This window comes from Pristiophorus japonicus, unplaced genomic scaffold (assembly GCF_044704955.1).
Source record: "Pristiophorus japonicus isolate sPriJap1 unplaced genomic scaffold, sPriJap1.hap1 HAP1_SCAFFOLD_46, whole genome shotgun sequence".
Taxonomy (NCBI): domain Eukaryota; kingdom Metazoa; phylum Chordata; class Chondrichthyes; family Pristiophoridae; genus Pristiophorus; species Pristiophorus japonicus.
In genome coordinates this window covers 3,260,574-3,268,869 of record NW_027254363.1, presented here as the reverse complement: position 1 = coordinate 3,268,869, position 8,296 = coordinate 3,260,574, and positions in this window count along the sequence as shown.

Sequence of the window (8,296 nt, the reverse complement as noted above, 5' to 3'; positions counted from 1 at the left end):
GGAGCCGCTGTTTACAGAGTGGGATCAGAGAGGAGCGGCTCGTTCCAGAGTGGGAGCAGAGAGGAGCGGCTGGTGGCAGAGTGGGAGCAGAGAGAAGCGGCTGGTTCCAGAGTGGGAGCAGAGAGGAGCGGCTATTTACAGAGTGGGAGCAGAGAGGAACGGCTGTTTACAGAGTGGGAGCAGAGAGGAACGGCTGTTTACAGAGTGGGAGCAGAGAGGAGCGGCTGGCTACGGAGTGGGAGCAGAGAGGAACGGCTGTTTACAGAGTTCGAGCAGAGAGGAGGGGCTGGTGACGGAGCGGGAGCAGAGAGGAGCCGCTGTTTACTGAGTGGGAGCAGATATGAGCGGCTAGTTCCAGAGTGGGAGCAGAGAGGAGCGGCTGGTTCCAGAGTGGGAGCAGAGAGGAGCGCCTGGTTCCAGAGTGGGAGCAGAGAGAAGCGGCTGTTTACAGAGCGGAAGCAGAGAGGAGCGGCTGGTTACTGAGGCAGAGAATGAGGAGCGGCTGGTTATAGAGTTGCAGCAGAGAGGAGAGGCTTGTTCCAGAGTGGAAGCAGAGAGGAGCGGCTGGTTACAGAGTGGGAGCAGAGAGGAGCGGCTGTTTACAGAGTGGGAGCAGAGAGGAGCGGCTGGTTACAGAATGGGAGCAGAGAGGAGCGGCTCGTTCCAGAGTGGGAGCAGAGAGGAGCGGCTGGTTGCAGAGTGGGAGCAGAGAGGAGCGGCTTTTTCCAGAGTGGGAGCAGAGAGGAGTGGCTGGTTCCAGAGTGGGAGCAGAGAGAAGCGGCTGGTTCCAGAGTGGGAGCAGAGAGGAGCGGCTATTTACAGAGTGGGAGCAGAGAGGAACGGCTGTTTACAGAGTGGGAGCAGAGAGGAGCGGCTGGCTACGGAGTGGGAGCAGAGAGGAACGGCTGTTTACAGAGTTGGAGCAGAGAGGAGGGGCTGTTGACGGAGTGGGAGCAGAGAGGAGCCGCTGTTTACAGAGTGAGAGCAGAGAGGAGCGGCTGGTTACAGAGTGGGAGCAGAGAGGAGCGGCTAGTTCCAGATTGGGAGCAGAGAGGAGCGGCTGGTTCCAGAGTGGGAGCAGAGAGGAGCGGCTGGTTCCAGAGTGGGAGCAGAGAGGAGCGGCTTGTTCCAGAGCGGGAGCAGAGAGGAGCGGCTGGTTCCAGAGTGGGAGCAGAGAGGAGCGGCTGTTTATAGAGCGGGAGCAGAGAGGAGCGGCTGGTTCCAGAGTGGGAGCAGAGAGGAGCTACTGTTTACTGAGTGGGAGCAGAGAGGAACGGCTGGTTACTGAGGCACAGAATGAGGAGCGGCTGGTTACAGAGTGGGAGCAGAGAGGAGCGGCTGGCTACGGAGTGGGAGCAGAGAGGAACGGCTGTTTACAGAGTTGGAGCAGAGAGGAGGGGCTGTTGACGGAGTGGGAGCAGAGAGGAGCCGCTGTTTACAGAGTGGGAGCAGAGAGGAGCGGCTGGTTACAGAGTGGGAGCAGAGAGGAGAGGCTCGTTCCAGAGTGGGAGCAGAGAGGAGCGGCTGGTTGCAGAGTGGGAGCAGAGAGGAGCGGCTAGTTCCAGATTGCGAGCAGAGAGGAGCGGCTGGTTCCAGAGTGGGAGCAGAGAGGAGCGGCTGGTTCCAGAGTGGGAGCAGAGAGGAGCGGCAGGTTCCAGAGCGGGAGCAGAGAGGAGCGGCTGTTTACAGAGCGGGAGCAGAGAGGAGCGGCTGGCTCCAGAGTGGAGCAGAGAGGAGCGGCTGGTTCCAGAGTGGGAGCAGAGAGGAGCGGCTGGTTCCAGAGTGGGAGCAGAGAGGAGCGGCTGGTTCCAGAGTGGGAGCAGAGAGGAGCGGCTGGTTAAAGAGTGGGAGCAGAGAGGAGCGGCTGTTTACAGAGTGGGAGCAGAGAGGAGGGACTGTTGACGGAGTGGGAGCAGAGAGGAGCCGCTGTTTACAGAGTGGGAGCAGAGAGGAGCGGCTGGTTACAGAGTGGGAGCAGAGAGGAGCGGCTCGATCCAGAGTGGGAGCAGAGAGGAGCGGCTGGTTGCAGAGTGGGAGCAGAGAGGAGCGGCTGTTTCCAGAGTGGGAGCAGAGAGGAGCGGCTGGTTCCAGAGTGGGAGCAGAGAGAAGCTGCTGGTTCCAGAGTGGGAGCAGAGAGGAGCGGCTATTTACAGAGTGGGAGCAGAGAGGAACGGCTATTTACAGAGTGGGAGCAGAGAGGAGCGGCTGGCTAAGGAGTGGGAGCAGAGAGGAACGGCTGTTTACAGAGTTGGAGCAGAGAGGAGGGGCTGTTGACGGAGTGGGAGCAGAGAGGAGCCGCTGTTTACAGAGTGGGAGCAGAGAGGAGCGGCTCGTTCCAGAGTGGGAGCAGAGAGGAGCGTCTGGTGGCAGAGTGGGAGCAGAGAGAAGCGGCTGGTTCCAGAGTGGGAGCAGAGAGGAGCGGATATTTACAGAGTGGGAGCAGAGAGGAACGGCTGTTTACAGAGTGGGAGCAGAGAGGAACGGCTGTTTACAGAGTCGGAGCAGAGAGGAGCGGCTGGCTACGGAGTGGGAGCAGAGAGGAACGGCTGTTTACAGAGTTCGAGCAGAGAGGAGGGGCTGGTGACGGAGCGGGAGCAGAGAGGAGCCGCTGTTTACTGAGTGGGAGCAGAGAGGAGCAGCTGGTTCCAGAGTGGGAGCAGAGAGAAGCGGCTGGTTCCAGAGTGGGAGCAGAGAGGAGCGGCTATTTACAGAGTGGGAGCAGAGAGGAACGGCTGTTTACAGAGTGGGAGCAGAGAGGAGCGGCTGGCCAAAGAGTGGGAGCAGAGAGGAACGGCTGTTTACAGAGTTGGAGCAGAGAGGAGGGGCTGTTGACGGAGTGGGAGCAGAGAGGAGCCGCTTTTTACAGAGTGGGAGCATATAGGAGCGGCTAGTTCCAGAGTGGGAGCAGAGAGGAGCGGCTCGTTCCAGAGTGGGAGCAGAGAGGAGCGGCTGGTGGCAGAGTGGGAGCAGAGAGGAGCGGCTGTTTCCAGAGTGGGAGCAGAGAGGAGCGGCTGGTTCCAGAGTGGGAGCAGAGAGGAACGGCGGTTTACAGAGTTCCAGCAGAGAGGAGGGGCTGTTGATGGAGTGGAGCACAGAGGAGCCGCTGATTACAGAGTGGGAGCAGATAGGAGCGGCTAGTTCCAGAGTGGGAGCAGAGAGGAGCGGCTGGTGCCAGAGTGGAAACAGAGAGGAGCGGCTGGTTCCAGAGTAGGAGCAGAGAGAAGCGGCTGTTTACAGAGCGGGAGCAGAGAGGAGCGGCTGATTACTGAGGCAGAGAATAAGGAGCGGCTGGTTATAGAGTTGCAGCAGAGAGGAGAGGCTTGTTGCAGAGTGGGAGCAGAGAGGAGCGGCTGCTTCCAGATTGGGAGCAGAGAGGAGCGGCTGGTTACAGAGTGGGAGCAAAGTGGAGCGGCTGACTGCAGAGTGGAAGCAGAGAGGAGCGGCTGGTTCCAGAGTGGGAGCAGAGAGGATCGGCTGGTTCCAGAGTGGGAGCAGATGGGAGCGGCTGGTTCCAGAGTGGGAGCAGAGAGTAGCGGCTGGTTACAGAGTGGGAGCAGTGAGGAGCGGCTGTTTACAGAGTGGGAGCAGAGAGGAGCGGCTGGTTACATAGTTGGAGCAGAGAGGAGCGGCTGGTTACAGAGTGGGAGCAGAGAGAAGCGGCTGGTTCCAGAGTGGGAGCAGAGAGGAGCGGCTATTTACAGAGTGGGAGCAGAGAGGAACGGCTGTTTACAGAGTGGGAGCAGAGAGGAGCGGCTGGCTAAGGAGTGGGAGCAGAGAGGAACGGCTGTTTACAGAGTTGGAGCAGAGAGGAGGGGCTGTTGACGGAGTGGGAGCAGAGAGGAGCCGCTTTTTACAGAGTGGGAGCAGATAGGAGCGGCTAGTTCCAGAGTGGGAGCAGAGAGGAGCGGCTCGTTCCAGAGTGGGAGCAGAGAGGAGCGGCTGGTGGCAGAGTGGGAGCAGAGAGGAGCGGCTGTTTCCAGAGTGGGAGCAGAGAGGAGCGGCTGGTTTCAGAGTGGGAGCAGAGAGGAACGGCGGTTTACAGAGTTCCAGCAGAGAGGAGGGGCTGTTGATGGAGTGGAGCAGAGAGGAGCCGCTGATTACAGAGTGGGAGCAGATAGGAGCGGCTAGTTCCAGAGTGGGAGCAGAGAGGAGCGGATGGTGCCAGAGTGGAAACAGAGAGGAGCGGCTGGTTCCAGAGTGGGAGCAGAGAGAAGCGGCTGTTTACAGAGCGGGAGCAGAGAGGAGCGGCTGCTTCCAGATTGGGAGCAGAGAGGAGCGGCTGGTTACAGAGTGGGAGCAAAGTGGAGCGGCTGGCTCCAGAGTGGAAGCAGAGAGGAGCGGCTGGTTCCAGAGTGGGAGCAGAGAGGAGCGGGTGGTTCCAGAATGGGAGCAGATGGGAGCGGCTGGTTCCAGAGTGGGAGCAGAGAGTAGCGGCTGGTTACAGAGTGGGAGCAGTGAGGAGCGGCTGTTTACAGAGTGGGAGCAGAGAGGAGCGGCTGGTTACATAGTTGGAGCAGAGAGGAGCGGCTGGTTACAGAGTGGGAGCAGAGAGGAGGGGCTGTTGACGGAGTGGGAGCAGAGAGGAGCCGCTGTTTACAGAGTGGGAGCAGAGAGAAGCGGCTGTTTACAGAGCGGGAGCAGAGAGGAGCGGCTGGTTACAGCGTGGGAGCAGAGAGGAGCGGCTGGTTACAGAGTGGGAGCAGAGAGGAGGGGCTGGTTACAGAGTGGGAGCAGAGAGAAGCGGCTGGTTCCAGAGTGGGAGCAGAGAGGAGCGGCTCGATCCAGAGTGGGAGCAGAGAGGAGCGGCTGGTTGCAGAGTTGGAGCAGAGAGGAGCGGCTGTTTCCAGAGTGGGAGCAGAGAGGAGCGTCTGGTTCCAGAGTGGGAGCAGAGAGAAGCGGCTGGTTCCAGAGTGGGAGCAGAGAGGAGCGGCTATTTACAGAGTGGGAGCAGAGAGGAGCGGCTGGCTAAGGAGTGGGAGCAGAGAGGAACGGCTGTTTACAGAGTTGGAGCAGAGAGGAGGGGCTGTTGACGGAGTGGGAGCAGAGAGGAGCCGCTGTTTACAGAGTGGGAGCAGAGAGGAGCGGCTCGTTCCAGAGTGGGAGCAGAGAGGAGCGGCTGGTGGCAGAGTGGGAGGAGAGAGAAGCGGCTGGTTCCAGAGTGGGAGCAGAGAGGAGCGGCTACTTACAGAGTGGGAGCAGAGAGGAACGGCTGTTTACAGAGTTCGAGCAGAGAGGAGGGGCTGGTGACGGAGCGGGAGCAGAGAGGAGCCGCTGTTTACAGAGTGGGAGCAGATATGAGCGGCTAGTTCCAGAGTGGGAGCAGAGAAGAGCGGCTGGTTCCAGAGTGGGAGCAGAGAGGAGCGCCTGGTTCCAGAGTGGGAGCAGTGAGAAGCGGCTGTTTACAGAGCGGGAGCAGAGAGGAGCGGCTGGTTACTGAGGCAGAGAATGAGGAGCGGCTGGTTATAGAGTTGCAGCAGAGAGGAGAGGCTTGTTCCAGAGTGGGAGCAGAGAGGAGCGGCTGGTTCCAGAGTGGGAGCAGAGAGGAGCGGCTATTTACAGAGTGGGAGCAGAGAGGAGCGGCTGGCTAAGGAGTGGGAGCAGAGAGGAACGGCTGTTTACAGAGTTGGAGCAGAGAGGAGGGGCTGTTGACGGAGTGGGAGCAGAGAGGAGCCGCTGTTTACAGAGTGGGAGCAGATAGGAGCGGCTAGTTCCAGGGTGGGAGCAGAGAGGAGCGGCCCGTTCCAGAGTGGGAGCACAGCGGAGCGGCTGGTGGCAGAGTGGGAGCAGAGAGGAGCGGCTGTTTCCAGAGTGGGAGCAGAGAGGAGCGGCTGGTTCCAGATTGGGAGCAGAGAGGAACGGCTGTTTACAGAGTTCCAGCAGAGAGGAGGGGCTGTTGATGGAGTGGGAGCAGAGAGGAGCCGCTGATTACAGAGTGGGAGCAGATAGGAGCGGCTAGTTCCAGAGTGGGAGCAGAGTAGAGCGGCTGGTGCCAGAGTGGGAGCAGAGAGGAGCGGCTGATTACTGAGGCAGAGAATGAGGAGCGGCTGGTTATAGAGTTGCAGCAGAGAGGAGAGGCTTGTTACAGAGTTGGAGCAGAGAGGAGCGGCTGCTTCCAGATTGGGAGCAGAGAGGAGCGGCTGGTTACAGAGTGGGAGCAAAGTGGAGCGGCTGGTTCCAGAGTGGGAGCAGAGAGGAGCGGCTGGTTCCAGAGTGGGAGCAGAGAGTAGCGGCTGGTTACAGAGTGGGAGCAGAGAGGAGCGGCTGGTTCAAGAGTTGGAGCAGAGAGGAGCGGCTGGTTCCATTTCGGAGCCGAGAGGTGCGGCGATTTACAGAGTGGGAGCAGAGAGGAACGGCTGTTTACAGAGTGGGAGCAGAGAGGAGCGGCTGGTTACGGAGTGGGAGCAGAGAGGAGCGGCTGGTTACAGAAGCTCAGAATGAGGAGCGGCTGGTTACAGATTTCAGCAGAGATGAGCTGCAGGTTACAGAGTGGGAGCAGAGAGGAGCGGCTGGTTACAGAGTGGGAGCAGAGAGGAGGGGCTGTTGACGGAGTGGGAGCAGAGAGGAGCCGCTGTTTACAGAGTGGGAGCAGAGAGGAGCGGCTGGTTACAGAGTGGGAGCCGAGAGGAGCGGCTCGTTCCAGAATGGGAGCAGAGAGGAGCGGCTGGTTGCAGAGTGGGAGCAGAGAGGAGCGGCTGTTTCCAGAGTGGGAGCAGAGAGGAGTGGCTAGTTCCAGAGTGGGAGAAGAGAGAAGCGGCTGGTTCCAGAGTGGGAGCAGAGAGGAGCGGCTATTTACAGAGTGGGAGCAGACAGGAACGGCTGTTTACAGAGTGGGAGCAAAGAGGAGCGGCTGGCTACGGAGTGGGAGCAGAGAGGAACGGCTGTTTACAGAGTTGGAGCAGAGCGGAGGGGCTGTTGACGGAGTGGGAGCAGAGAGGAGCCGCTGGTTACAGAGTGGGAGCAAATAGGAGCGGCTAGTTCCAGATTGGGAGCAGAGAGGAGCGGCTGGTTCCAGATTGGGAGCAGAGAGGAGCGGCTGGTTCCAGATTTGGAGCAGAGAGGAGCGGCTGGTTCGAGAGTGGGAGCAGAGAGAAGCGGCTGTTTACAGAACGGGAGCAGAGAGGTGCGGCTGGTTACTGAGGCAGAGAATGAGGAGCGGCTGGTTATAGAGTTGCAGCAGAGAGTAGAGGCTTGTTACAGAGTGGGAGCAGAGAGGAGCGGCTGCTTCCAGATTGGGAGCAGAGAGGAGCGGCTGGTTACAGAGTGGGAGCAGAGTGGAGCGGCTGGTTCCATAGTGGGAGCAGAGAGGAGCGGCTGATTCCAGAGTGGGAGCAGAGAGGAGCCGCTGTTTACAGAGTGGGAGCAGGGAGGAGCGGCTGGTTACAGAGTGGGAGCAGAGAGGAGCGTCTCGATCCAGAGTGGGAGCAGAGAGGAGCGGCTAGTTCCAGAGTGGGAGCAGAGAGGAGCGGCTGGTTCCAGAGTGGGAGCAGAGAGGAGCGGCTGGTTCCAGAGTGGGAGCAGAGAGTAGCGGCTGGTTACAGAGTGGGAGCAGAGAGGAGCGGCTGTTTACAGAGTGGGTGCAGAGAGTAGCGGCTGGTTACCGAGTGGGAGCAGAGAGGAGCGGCTGTTTACAGAGTGGGAGCAGAGAGGAGCGGCTGGTTACATAGTGGGAGCAGAGAGGAGCGGCTGGTTACAGAGTGGGAGCAGAGAGGAGGGGCTGTTGACGGAGTGGGAGCAGAGAGGAGCCGCTGTTTACAGAGTGGGAGCAGAGAGAAGCGGCTGTTTGCAGAGCGGGAGCAGAGAGGAGCGGCTGGTTACTGAGGCAGAGAATGAGGAGCGGCTGGTTATAGAGTTGCAGCAGAGAGGAGAGGCTTGTTACAGAGTGGGAGCAGAGAGGAGCGGCTGCTTCCAGATTGGGAGCAGAGAGGAGCGGCTGGTTACAGAGTGGGAGCAGAGTGGAGCGGCTGGTTCCAGAGTGGGTGCAGAGAGGAGCGGCTGGTTCCAGAGCGGGAGTCGAGAGGTGAGGCGATTTACAGAGTGGGAGCAGAGAGGAACGGCTGTTTACAGAGTGGGAGCAGAGAGGAGCGGCTGGTTACGGAGTGGGAGCAGAGAGGAGCGGCTGGTTACAGAAGCTCAGAATGAGGAGCGGCTGGTTACAGAGTTGCAGCAGAGATGAGCTTCTGGTTACAGGGTGGGAGCAGAGAGGAACGGCAGGTTACAGAGCGGGAGCAGAGAGGAGGGGCTGTTGACGGAGTGGGAGCAGAGAGGAGCCGCTGTTACAGAGTGGGAGCAGAGAGGA